Source organism: Benincasa hispida, chromosome 1 (genome assembly GCF_027475165.1).
Source record: "Benincasa hispida cultivar pf3 chromosome 1, pf3_genome.v1.1, whole genome shotgun sequence".
Classification (NCBI taxonomy): Eukaryota; Viridiplantae; Streptophyta; class Magnoliopsida; order Cucurbitales; family Cucurbitaceae; genus Benincasa; species Benincasa hispida.
In genome coordinates, this window is record NC_143478.1 from 54,678,448 (window position 1) to 54,693,102 (window position 14,655).

Sequence of the window (14,655 nt, forward strand, 5' to 3'; positions counted from 1 at the left end):
AAATTTAAATGGAAAATCAAAGCGAAATTAAAAGCCAAAACTGAAAGAACCATATCAGTACAACAGTTTCATAATTCTCATATAAAACACCCACAAAACCAAAATTAAATTGAATTGAATGCTTATTGATGCTCTGATACCAGTTGTTGGAAGGTACCAATGTGCAGCGGAAGAAACGAGGATCCATAAGCACTCTAATTCATTAATTTTGGTAGAAAAGAAAACATGCTTCAATAGGAAAAAAAAATGGGTTTCATGACATACCTTTAAAGAACTTCCTCTAAGCTTCGATTCAGCTGCAAATCTCCACAGGATCTTGTTGTAGACCACCCCAAGATCTTTCCTACTATCCTCTTAAAGCTCAAGATTGAGTAGTGGGACTCAAAATAAGCTGGAATTAAGGGAATTTGGAGAATCTCACAACAGCAAACATGTAGAAGAACACCCTTCTTCTCTCAAATTTTTCTCAAAATTTTTGTTCGGTTGTTCTCCCTTCAAAACACTCCAAAATCTTCTATATATTGCAGACATTCATGCAAAGAAGTTTGCTGCATGAGATGCACCTCATGCTTGGAGTTAATGAAGAGTTAAAGTGGGTTGTTGGTGAGCTAGTTCATGAAGTAAATGGAAAATCAATTTTTCCAACTTTGTGTTTTTCTTTTCTTTTTCAATTTTATCAAAATTGATTTCAAAAATAAATTTTATTTAATAAAACTGAAAATATTATTAATTTTACAAAATTAATTTCATAAATTAATTTTCTTTAATAAAATTAATAAATAATTATTTGAACAATTTAAATAATTCTAATTAATTTAATATCAAATATTAAATTAATTTTTAACACAATTCCATCTTCAAATATTTAAATCATATTTAAATATTATTTTTCCAAATTCATTTAATTCTAATTTGAACACGTCAAATTAACTTATCACGCTATTCTAGAGCTTATCCATTTACGAGCTAGTAGGGGACCTCGCGGACCTACAGATCATAGGCTCCAACGATCCGTGATTAATCGGCTAAACTCATTAGACCGATCTAACCCTCATTCGTTCACTAATGGGTGATTCCAATAAAGCCCATAGCTGAACTCCCCTCATTGTAGATATATTATGTCCACTCGATATAACCATGATTACTAAGTTAACCCTTCACAGGTTGCTCGTAATAATGGCTAGGTCAAATCTCTGTTTAACTCCCAAAATTACCTCTTGTTCCTTAAGTTCCACTGATCCCCTAATGAACAATTAATTTGTGTTCCAACCAACAAATTGAATCCCTCTCAGGCCAATGAGAGGGTGAGGCCTTTTGTTCAAGACCCAGAATCAGCACTTGAAGGGAACAACCTCTCTACTAACCCTAATCGGGTAGGAGTGAATTCTCTCTAGCACCCTATGTTCCCAGCTATTTATCTGGTCTTATCCCCAAAATGGTAAGTTTATTGAGCAGAGGAAATTGGTCTACTCTCATTGTTTGCAGATCAAAGGATAATTCCGAAAAACCAAGAGTTCATAGTTAGCTCAGGATTAAGGTTAAGTTACCTAGGTCATCGCTTTGAAATATTTAGTCTTAAATAGTAAACAGTGTTATAAAGTAAGAGCGACAAGTTTCGTGGATCGATCTTGCACAAAACTCGTTTGCACAAGACACTACCACTCCTCATGTCTCAACATGCACGAATTAGGATCACTTCGTATATAGCACTTTACAACTCTTTGTAACAACTACAGAGTAGGTCGCATCCAATAGTATTACCAGAATAAGGTACCCAACCTTATTCATATACTATAGATCATTTTGACTATTTACTCAAACCTGATCCACTTATATGTCTCCACATAAAGTTCAAGTACACATATAATAGTCCAGGGACTTAGGTTTATTGGATTTCTAAAAAAAATATTTTCAATAAAAAATTTATTCAATTCTTAGAATAAGTTCTAATGTTTACAAAACCACGAGTTTTAGGACATAAAATCCAACAAAGAGGCATACGAATGCTGGACACCGATAAATAAGAAGGCTCGAGCGTATATCTTGGCAAGCCTTTTAGAAGTCTTGGCCAAAATGCATGAGCCATGATCACTATCCATGAGATCATGGAGTCCCTGCGGGGGATTTTCAGACAATCGTCCACACACCTCAGGCACGACGCTCTTAAAAAAATCTTCGATGACCGTATGTAAGAAGGGACATCTGTTAGAGAACATTTTCTTAACATGATGGTCCACTTCAACGTGGCGGAGATGAATGGATCTGTGATTGATGAAGCCAGTCAGATTAGCTTCATTTTGGAATTTTTACCAGAAAGTTTCCTACAGTTCCGTAGCAATGTTGTTATGAATAGGATCGACTACAACCTAACCACTTTGCTCAATGAGCTTCTAACTTTTCAGTTCTTAATGAAAAGCAAGGAACAAAAGGGAGAGGCAAAAATTACCTCATCCTCAAAGAAGTTTTATAGAGGATCGTCATCTGGAACTAAGTCTGTGTCTTTTTCTTTCGGCACCAAAAAGTTGAAGAAGAAGAAAGGTGAAAAGGGGAAAGCTAACCCACCAGTTGCTACTTAGAAGGGCACAACGATAAGGCTGCAAAGAGAATCTGTTTCTATTGCAACCACAAGGGACATTGGAAGATGAACTATCCCAAATACTTGGCAGAAAAGAAGAAGGCCAAGCAAGGTAAATATAGTTTACTTGTATTAGAGACCTGTTTATTGGAGAGTGATGATTCTGCCTTGATAATTGATTCATGCATCACTAATCATGTTTGTTCTTCATTTCAGCGAACTAGTTCCTAGTGGTAATTGGAAGTTGGGGAGATGACGATGGGTGTTGGAACTGGGTACATCGTCTCAACTATGGCAATGGGAGGGCTCAGACTCTACTTACAGAAATCCTATATTTTATTAGATAATGTATATGTGGTTCCAGGTTTGAATAACCTGATTTCTGTAAAATGTCTTCATGAACAATAGTACTCTCTTAACTTTCAAGTGAATAAAGTATTTACAAGAATGGAGTTTTAATATTTTGTACTAATCTTGAAAAAAATTTATATGTTCTAAGGACGTTAGTAACTAAAGTCATCCTTAACACTAAAATTTTTAAAACTGCAGTAACTCAAAATAAAAGACTAAAAAATTCTCCTAAAGAAAATACCCATCTTTGGTACCTAAGATTTGGATACATCAATCTCAATAGCATTGAGAGATTGGTCAAGAATGGACTTCTAAACGAGTTAGAAGAAAGTTCTTACTTGTGTGTGAGTCATGCCTTGAAGGCAAAATGACTAAAAGATCTTTTACTGGAAAAGGTCATAGGGCCAAAGAATCCTTAGAACTTGTACATTCAGATATTTGCGATCCGATAAATGTTAAAGCAAGAGAAGGGTTTGAACATTTCATCACTTTTACTTATGATTATTCAAGATATGAGTATGTTTATTTAATGCAACAAAATTCTGAAGCTTTTGAAAAGTTCAAAGAGTTTAAGGCTGAAGTTAGAAATGCATTAAATAAAACAATTAAAACATTTCGATCTAATCGAGGTGAAGGATTTTTGGATCTTACATTCCATAACTATTTGATAGAACATAAAATTTTATCCCAACTCTCAGAACCTGGTACACCTCAGCAGAATGGTGTATCGAAAAAGAGAAGTCAAACCTTGTTAGACATGGTTTGGTTTATGATGAGTTATGCATCCCTACTGAACTCGTTTTGGGGTTATGTAGTACAGACTGCAACATGTATTTTGAACTGTGTTCCATTCAAAAGTGTTACTATAATATCTTTGAAATTATGGAATGGTCGTAAAGGCAGTTTACGCCATTTCAGGATCTAAGGTTGCCCAACATATGTGTTTGAGGCAAATCCTAAGAAATTAGAACATCATTCAAAATTGTGCCTATTTGTAGGCTACCCTAAAGGAATGAGAGGTGGTTATTTTTATGATCCTAAAGAAAATGAAGTGTTCGTGTCGACAAACACTACATCTCTAGAGGGGGACAACATTAGGGAGCATAAATCCCATAGTAAGATCATGTTGAATGAAATTTCCAAAGAAACTACTGACCCTTCAATATAAGTTGTTGAAGAACCCAACACCTCAACAAGAGTTGTTGAAGTTGGATCATCTAGTAGGTCAAATCCACCTCAAATGTTGAGGAAGCCTCGACGTAGTGGGAGGGTTGTGAACCTGCCCCTATCCGTTATACGGATTTAACAAAAATTCTAACTATGGTAGCTGACGAGATGTTGATGATGTATTATCTTACAAGAAGGCAATGGAGGATGTTGACAAAGATGAGTGGATCAAAGTTATGGATCTCGAAATGGAGTTTGTGCACTTCAATTCAGTCTGGGATCTTGTAGATCAACCTTAAGTGTAAAACCTATAGGTTGCAAATGGATCTATAAGAGTACTGATGGGAAGGTGTAAACCTTCTGTGGCAAAGGGTTATATCCAGGTTGAAAGAGTTGACTATGAGGAGACTTTCTCACATGTTGCCATGTTAAAGTCTATCCGAATTCTCCTATCAATTGCCTCATATTATGACTATGAGATCTGGCAAATGGATGTCAAGACTGCCTTTCTGAATGGGAATCTTGAGAAGACCATTTATATGCGGCAACCTGAGGGATTCATCATCAAGAGTAAAAGGTTTGCAGGCTTAATCGGTCCATCTATGGATTGAAGTAAGCTTCTCGATCTTGAGATATAAGATTTGATACTATGATCAAATCTTATGGCTTCGATCAGAATGTTGATGAGCTTTGTGTATACAAGAGGATCATCCACAGTTCAGTAGCTTTTCTAGTGTTGTATGTAGACGACCCAATTCCAAATGAAAATTTTGGGAGAGGCGCAATTTGTTATGGGCATTTAGATCTTTAGAGATCAAAAGAACAAAACGTTAGCCCTGTTTCAAGCATCGTATATTGACAAAATACTTGTCAAATTTTTTATGCATAATTCCAAAAGAGGTTTACTACCTTGCAGAACTCCAAGGTGGGACTATAAAGAATCTTCAATAATTGATAGCAAAAAGGACGTTTGTGCCCCTTGTTTGGATTGGTGTTCTAATTCTCTTGTACTCTCGTAGTTTGTAAACATTGTATAGATAAGTTGTTATTAATAAAATAATTGTTATTTTATGAGCATACACTCAATCCAATAAACTAAATATCCTAGGTTATTTTATGTAATTTAAACAAGTATGTAGAGACATACGAGTGGATTTTGTTTAAATAATAACCTAAACGGTCTGTAGTAAATGGATAAGGCTGGGTACTTTATCCTGGTGACACTACGGATACAACCCACTTTGTAGGTGTTACAAGTGTTGTAAAGTGCTACAAATGATTTGATCCTGGTCATTCATGTAGAGACATATAAGCGGGGTATCCTATACAAAGAGTTTGTGTAAGACCGGACACAAAATGATTAGTCTCATTATATAATGTCGTTAATAATAGAGACTTACATTTCACTAGGATGACCATAGGTGACATGACCTAAATCCTGAGTGAATTGTGAACTCCTACTCATGAAGGCGATCCTTTGATTTGTATGGGTGAGAGTGGCTAGATTGCCAAATAAATAAGCCTACTATTTTGGGGATTCATTTGACTGGGGAGCTAGGAACACAACTATATAAGATGAAATTCAATCATTTCTCGATGTTAGCATAAGTAGATAAATTACTCTCTTAAGGCTGATTTTAAGACTTGAACATACTGGTCACACCCTCTTCTGGCTCGAGAGGGACTTGGTCATAATTGTACTATGACTTATTGTTCATTAGAGAAATCAGTGGTACTTAAGGAGTTAGATGTAACTACAGGGGCAAAGTGGTAATTTTTATCCAACTGTACTTCACCACACTGTTGAGAAATTTATCTGTAGTTCGAAGAGTGCAGCTATCGATCTTTAATGAAATGACCAACAGTTAATGGATGTTGGGTAATTTAATTAAAGAGTTTAATTAATTATCCAAGTATCGTTGGAGCTTTAATCTACAGGTCCATTATGTGCCCTCTGTATCTCAATAGGGATTTAGTTTAGAATTAGTTTTAGATTAATTTGAAGTGTTCAAATTAATTGAGAGAATTAATTATATATGTTATAATTAGTTAAATTAATTATATATGTGATATAATTAATATGGTGTATTTGATACATTATAATATAAGACAATATGAGAGGAATTTAAATATGATTCAAATACTAATTATATAAATGAGATTCATGTAATTAAATTTAATATAAATATGATTTATATTAAGTACCATAAATAAGTTGAGAAGAATTAAATATTTGAATATGATTCAAATATTAATTATATGAGATTCATATAAGTGAATTTAATATAAATGTGATTTATATTAAATTCCATGTAGTGTTGAGAGAAAATAAAACTATAAGTTATGTTGTATTTGATGCAATAAAAACTATAGATTGTATGTTATATTTGTTATAAAATATAGTATGTATAAATATAATAAAGTAGTTATTATATATTATTATATATTATTATTATTATTATTATTAGTTTAATTTAAATTAATTAAAACTCCTTCCCCCCATTCTCTCAGTCAATAACGTAAGTTGTGGAAGAATGAATGGTGTTGATTCATCTCTTTCACAATTCTCTCCATGAGTTGTGTACTCTGGAAAAAGTTTACAGAGAAGAAAATTCCTCTCTTCCTCTCCATGTCCTTCCCTCTTCCAAAACCCTAAGGTAGAGCCCACACCTTCTACCATTCTCAAACCTTAAGGAGAATACAGGAGGCTCCATTTGGTGGGTCCCTTTTGGAAGAAGAGATCTGTTCGAGAGCGTTCTTGAAGAAAGTGTTCTTGAAAGGTAATTTTTTTTCTTCTCCTTTCCCTTTATTAGCATGTTGTAATTTTCTTCTTGAATGCATAATCTTTCTTCTTAATTCTGTAATTCTTGGGAATTCTGTGAAAAATAAAAATTGGGATCGATCCCTGCCTTCCGCTGCGAAAACCTTCAATTGGTATCCGACCAAGGTTTTGGATCCCAATTTTTGTCAACTTCTAGAATTTTAATTACAGAATTATGGTGGGTATCATTCTTTATTCATGTGATGAGTTTCTGTAAAAGAATGGTTTGTAAATTGGATGTTTTCAGGATTGGTCTCTTAGGTTTTTATAACTTTGTTTACAAAATTGGTTTGTAAAAGGCCCATTTTTTGGGAATAATTGCTATAGAATTTGTATATTTTATGTCTTGTGTTGTTCCTGTTGTTCCCGACGAAGTTCTAGCGAAAAATGGGCTCAATTCGGATGAGAAACGATGAAGTTCGCAATCTGTTCGCTGCAGTCTGTGATACAACGTTACAACGTTGTGCCCTAGCATTGCAACGCTGCACAAAGGCGAAACGGAAATTTTTTCCATAGTGTTGCAACACTAAGACAGACAAAAATTTCTGGTTCGCGGGCGGTTCAGTTCTTAGCTTGTTTGGTTCACCTCTAGTTCGTTTGGTTTGAGTGGTTTGGGTCCAGTTCGGTTCATGCGGTTCAAGACCCGATTCACTTGTTTCGAACTGTTTGTACTATTTATTAATGTAATATGTACTTTAGATCAATTAACTTAATATAAATGTTATATTAATTTAATTAATGGTTTTAGGAGTTCAATCCTAGTCCAATATTGTTGTTTATATTATGCATATGATGTATGATTTATTTATTTTATATATACCATAAAGGATGTCATATAGTAAAATCCCACAATAGGTTATGCATTATTCATGCATCATTTATATATAAAAGTTATAATATATAGTTGCATATTTTTAATTTTATAGCATGCTCATGCATCATATAATATAAGTGTTATACTATATGCTTGCATGCATAGTCATGCATCATTTATATTATAATAGTTATAATATATAGTTTGAATGTATGCATGTGTTGTATGTTATTTAATTTCATTACATAGTGTTGTGTATATGAAATAAAATGGGAATTGCATGATGCATGACATTACTTTAGTTAATCTTATAAATGTTATAGTTTTATAAAGTATGTCATATGATGCAATATATGTTTTAATTTGTTTCATTTATTTTATAATAGTTATAAATAAATGAAATTAGAAATTAAAATTTATAATTCAGAATTGCATGCAAACTTAGGTAAAATCATTTTTAAAATAGTTTTAAATTTTGGTTTACATAGACCTAAGATCACAATTTTCTAATGAGATTAGAAATTAGTTTAATCTTTTAATCAGTTTAATATGACTAAATTGGTTTCAATAAAAGATTAAATTTGTAGCAAACGTATCTATAAGGAACCTTTTGTCTTAGGCTAGTTATGTCTAGGCTGGGGTATTTAAGCTTACGGAAACGGAACACTCCTATCTGGGAACTGACCTGGAAAAGTGAATTAGATAGATTTGCTACAAGCATGCAATTATTGATTAGAATTTGTTAAAGCATTTAACAAACAATAATAATAAAAAAAAAAAATGTTTAACTTTTTAAAGTGTTACTTTTGGGCAAACCTTAAACAATCACTTAGTAAAAATAATTAGCCATATTTTTCCTAAGTTAATTAAACCCCAAGTTATTAAAATGCTCAGTGGGAGGAAAAAGATGTATATGATACATCAATTTTTCACTCACGTTTCTCCCTTAATATTCACACCGTGAGACTCATGCTTGGCCTTGAGGCGCCCTAGGAGTGTCCCCTTTCAGATGGTGTTTACATGGGTCAATATCAAGGTGAATGAAAGAGTATTCATAGAAAGTTGGAAAGGGATGTGTGTCAACATATCCTACGGTCTCCTTCATTGGTTTGCACCGTGAGACCTTTTTACACTGCCTCGAGGTACCCTGGGAGTGTCTCCCTTCAGATGGTTTGTGCAATAGGTCAATATCAAGGCGAACTCCAGATATAGATAAGATCGCTTTAGTTTTTGCCCCAATCGATTTTTCCCTTCGATTGGCTCATTGAGGTAGAACTTTAGGGTCTAAAATGGAGGGTCACGGGTCTAAAATGGAAGGCCACACTTACAAAAAATTATTAAGGAAATTAACAATTTCTTGACCAAATAAATGATAACTGATTGTTATAGGAATAAGAGTTATTCTGGTGTAATGATTAGTTGAGAGTGTCTCAATTCAGTGAAGGGACAACTGACTACCCTTCGATGGCTTTTGTCCTAAATTACTGGAGCGTCATTGCAAAATTAGATGTAATTGGGGTTCATTTAGATTTTGCTAAACCTGATTGAATGACAATTGTGCTAAAATCTATGTAGATCAATTTGTTTATTTTCAGCAAAAATACCAAACAGTAGTTTTCTGTTAGTTGCCTTTTCTAGTTTGACTGTTTTTACTTACATGACGTTGAAAGAATCACTTAAAATATATTTCGTGGTAAACGACCTCGAAATTGTCATAATTGAGGATTGTCCTCAAGTCCCAACCCCTGATGCAACACGAAATGTTTATAATACATACGAAATGTGGACAAAGACTAATTCTAAGGCTCGAGTTCACATTTTGGCAAGTTTTGAGAGCATGGTCACTGCACGTGAGATCATGCAATCAATATAAGAATTGTTGGGCCGAAAGTTCTCACAATTCAAGCAAATCGGGTTGATGACAATGACACCAGTAATGTCAGCTCCTAAGATAAACTCCAGTCCATATTGAATGTCAAGGGACAAATAGAGAAAGCAATAGTTGTTAACTTTGATAAAGTTAATCAACGAGAATTGTCTTCTGAGATGAAACTTGGAGTTTATGATTTGGGTTGTGGAGCTGATCCCACTACTCTGTAGAGGAAGAACTCCAAAGAAAATAAATCTGATTTATTTGTCTTGGAGACATGCTTAGTAGAGAATGATGATTCTGCTTGGATAGTTGATTCAGGAGCTACTAACTACGTATGTTCTTCCCATCAAGAATATAATTCTTGGAAACAATTAGCAGCTGGAGAGATGACTCTCAGAGTTGGTACTAATGAGACCGTTTCAGTTGTTGCTGTAGGCAGACTTAAGTTATTTTTAGATAAGAAATAATAAATGTTATTAGATGACGTATATGTAGTTCCTCACATCAAGAGGAACTTAATTTCTGTTTTCTGTCTAATTGAACAAAAGTATTCTTTATCCTTCACTGAAAATAAAGTTTTTATTTTTAAGAATGGAATGGAACTAGCATATGCCTCTTTTTTTATGCTTTTTTCTATTTTTTTTAAATAATTTCAACTAATTTGCTTTCCTTTATTTATTTATTTATTTATTATTCACAGTGGGCTCTATTTTATACTTGTCTAGTTTTGCTCTAAAACAAGCATAGATACTCCTATGTCAAAGGTGGACCTTTCGGGGTGACAACAGAAGTACAAACTAGATAACCCAATTCTAAGCATGCAAGACTTTAATTTCGCAAAACAATGACTTTAGGATGCATGAGAGACAAGAAATTTTTTTAAAAAAGGGCTAAAATCATGATCATGTTGTCCTAACGTTCTTTCATGCAAGTTTTATTACAAGAAAAGTGTGCCATAAACTATCACGATAACAACAAAGCAAATAACAAACAAAGCAATCAAGCATACAACATACTACCCGATGGGTACAACTTAAAATGATACATTGTCCCCAATGTATTTCAAGTATAGCTCAAAAAGAATAAAAACAAGGGAATAGAAAACCTCTCCTGATAACAATGTCACACACGGGATGGTGGTGGTAGTAGGCTCGCCTTTCAAAAAGATGCTCTCCTCTCTTCTAGGTCGTCCCTACAAAACAAAAATAAAAAGAAACCTAATCTAGAAAACAAATAAAGAAAGCAATAAATTTCTTCACTTGGCTCCCTCCAGGAAAGGCAAATTTTTAACGTCGGTTGCTCGACGTAACTTGTCCCCTGTCAAGATACAAAAAAATTCTCGTATTTCTCTAGTCCCTTCATGGATGAGCCAGTATAGCCTAGTAAGGCTATAAGGGTTCTCATATTTTGAAAATAACTAGACAGGTCGAATTTTTAATTTTTAATTTTTGTAAAAGAAAATAAAAGAAAAGACTCTGGGACTGACTCAACTGCAAATAAAGACTCTGACTCAACTGATTTGACTGACTCGTGAGGTGAAGGTGAGCAAAATTAAAAAATAACAGGAATACTAGTACAAAGAACAGGACGAGGCTTGGGAGCCTCTAACTCTTTTACCTGAAATTCTTCCAAATTAAGCCTATACTCATACTTAACCTCACAAACTTGTTCTTGGGATGGTAGAGGATAAAAATCGTCATCTGAATCGGTCCATGCGTATCCCCTAACAAGGTCGGCCTCAGTGCCACAGATGTAGGACGGCTCTGAATGATTTTCTGCACACTCAAAAAAATCATTAGTATGTTCATACATTAAGAAATCCAATTTCTTACCTTCGTCGAAAATTCGAGGGACCACCTGCTCGATAGAATCATTGATGCAAGTATCTCCACTACTCACCTCGGCATCCTCAGAAGATGATTCCCAAGTCTTCTTCAGTCTCCTAATTGATTCAGTGATCTAAGCAATGTGGTTACTCAGACTCTGAAACTCAGCTCTAACCTCACATTCGAAAAAGAGGTCATCTTGCTGGAAACTGATGGGATCTTCATAATCGTAGGGGCACTCCTGCACAAACTCACCAAAGCAATTAGAAAGTTCCCTAACTATATCCTTTAAAGAAATACCTGTGTGGGTAGATGAATATGGCATCAACAATGGCATTTGGCTAGGCCACTCCCAAGGAGGATAATATTCGCACTCAAGACCATGTGAATTCTGAATCTGCATACTAGCCATAATGAACAATAGAGGTTAGTTCAAAAATTTGATCTCTAAGCCCATGAATCTCTCTTACCTCTGGTGTTTCCCGTTATTTCGTGTAGTTCGCTTGAAGTGCATAAATGTTTATATTTTCCCCCATTGAAAAACTAGACACGAAAGAAAGAAAATATTTTTGGTTTTTAAAGTTTAATAGTCAATTCTAACTAAAAGATATTAATTAGCTTGCTTTCCCAGCAATGGCATGGCCTGAAACTTACGTCATTAATAAGCCTCGGACTTGATCAAAAGAAAATTTGTAAATTCAACGAACTACTCCTATTACTACTAAAACGTAGCAACAGTGGTAAGTGCGGGATCAAACCACAGAGAAGCGAAGAATTAATTTCTTTTGGGTTAGATTTGACCATGGAAAAACAGTAAAAACTGGGTTTTGGTTTATGATTTTGAAATTGAAAACATGCAAGAAAAGGAAATTGCAAGGGATATACGGAACGGTTATGTATTTATCTAGTTCTCGGATCAAGTAGCCATTCAATGTAAATTAAATCATCATTTTCATCTAACATATCATGTATTTGAATTATGCATGCATAGCTACCTAATCGATGCGAATTAAGTAATCTCTACCCAATCGACAATCAATTAATTCGAACCAATCGAGTGTCCTAATTCGTAATTAAGGCTAGAAAGATTGTGCCCTAACTAACCTACATGCTCCTAGATGCAATTGGGTTCTTAGCGGCCATAAAGAACTAGAAACACACGCATTGAGAACAAGGATTCAACTTTGTTGATTAAGTGTCATGAAAGCCTTTTTCAAATAATAGATTATTCTTTAAAATCTGGATTAAACATACGATGCCAAGATTAAACATCAACCTATACACCTAAGCATATTCATCTAATCTATTCTACAAGGGTAAATTCAAGCATGGACGATTGCAAGGATACTGCGAGCTTGAATTTAACTAGTTAAGGAATGCGATCATGATAGGGGCGACAATCCAACACACGAAAGCAAAACTAAATCACGCGATATTCAAAGAAAAACATAATTCTAATTTAAAGCACAAAGTTGAACAAAAAAACTCATCAAAATACAAGAACACTTGATCCAAGGACTAAACGAAAGATTACCTCATCAATTCATAGACAAACTAATGGGATACAATCCAAAATACGTCCATAATCCGCAAATAAAATAAAAACTAACCTAAAGATACTGAAAACATAAAGGAAAAGGAAGAAGTCGAGGTCTGTCCTCGGCCTCCATTGAAGAACAATACAATTTTCAACATATTTTGACCTAAAACCGAAGAGATGTATTTATAGAAACCTTTGCAGCATTGCAACGCTAGAAACAGCGTTGCAATGCTTGGTAGGAAAGGCCACGAGCGTTGGAGTGAAGCGTCAGGCTACATTGCAACGGTGCGAAGTTGAACATACGGAGCATTGGAATGCTAGGAGTCTCGTTGCAACGTTGAGCATTCTGTCAAAAACTCGATGCTCGATTACTTGATACTCGACGCTCGTTTACTCGGTAGCATTTTATTCGATAATACTCGACAGCCCTTTACCTGATGATAGTCGATGGCTGATTATACTCAATGGAACTCGATGGCGTTTTAGTAATTTCAACTCCTTTGAAGCCCGGATACTCATATCAACTCCAAATTACTTCAAAATAACTCCGTTCTTCACCAAATGATTAATTCTACCTCTTGATTGCTCGATACCTACAAAATAGGGAAACAAACACGTAAAATTTAATAACGAGCCCAAATTAAGTTAGGAATAATAGCTCTTTTTGAGAGTTAACACAAAGATAGCAGCGACAGCAAGCTCAACGACGACTCAAGGCTTTTGTTTTAAACGACACAGCTTCGACGGAGACAAGAGGTGCGTTGTTGGCAGATCTAGGTTGAGATGCGTGGTCGACAAGGCTCGAAGGCTTCGCGCGGCTGGGTGGTCATGATGGCTGGCGCGACTGGCGGTACGGAGGCGTGACAAGGCTTAGGTTCAGGTGTCGGCGCGGGAAATCAAATCTGTGGTGTCAAACAGTACGAACGGAACCCACGAATCGGCGTCGACGATCAACGACGACTGGGACAAGCATTGACCGTCGAACGATGGCTGGGCGGCTGGGATCTCGCACGGCGACCGGCGGCTAAAGTTTCCTCGTGCAGAAGAAGACGCTCTTGGGAGGGGGGTCTACTATACACGTTCGAGAGAGGGGCAGAACTTTCTAATTTATTTTTCCTTTTTCTTTTTAATCTCAATATACAAACAATCCCCTTTTCTTTTTCCTTTTCAAATTCCAAACGCAAATCCCTTTTAGATTTTAAATTCCCAAATCCTCTTGGGAAAATAATTTCAAATCCATTTTCTCAATGAATTGATTTAAATTTTGATTATCTTCTCTAAATTATAAAAATAAGCCCAAACTCCTAGTTTTAGTTTAATTTTCCAAATCAAATTAAAATGGAAGTAAATCTCAAATTCTCCTTAAAATCTTTTAAATTCCAAAATCCTTCACTAAGATAAAAATTTAAAATTAAATTATTTTTTTTACAATAATTCAATTTAATCTCAAAAATTCAAAATAACTCTCAAATATTACAAAATAGCTGAAATTAAATTACATAAAAAAATTTGGGATTTATAGTCTCTATACTTTCAATTTTCTAACAACATAAACATTGAACTTTAGTGTAATAATTGAGTTCATATACTTTAAAATTTTATATAACGAAATAGTTTCTATAGTGAAAATTGTTGTTAAGATTTATAAGTCACTAATCTCATTACATGGTAGAAACTAACACTTAATT

The 14,655-nt window shown here is 34.7% G+C and overlaps 1 long non-coding RNA gene across 1 annotated transcript; it reads right to left on the minus strand.

The window, feature by feature from the left end:
• Positions 1–12,946: 12,946 nt before the first annotated feature.
• LOC150038549 (uncharacterized) lies at positions 12,947–14,251 on the minus strand. Its single transcript, XR_016531331.1, has 2 exons — positions 13,402–14,251; positions 12,947–13,313 (listed from the first exon to the last, which is right to left on the minus strand). It is a non-coding gene; the product is annotated as an uncharacterized LOC150038549 (long non-coding RNA).
• Positions 14,252–14,655: the final 404 nt, after the last annotated feature.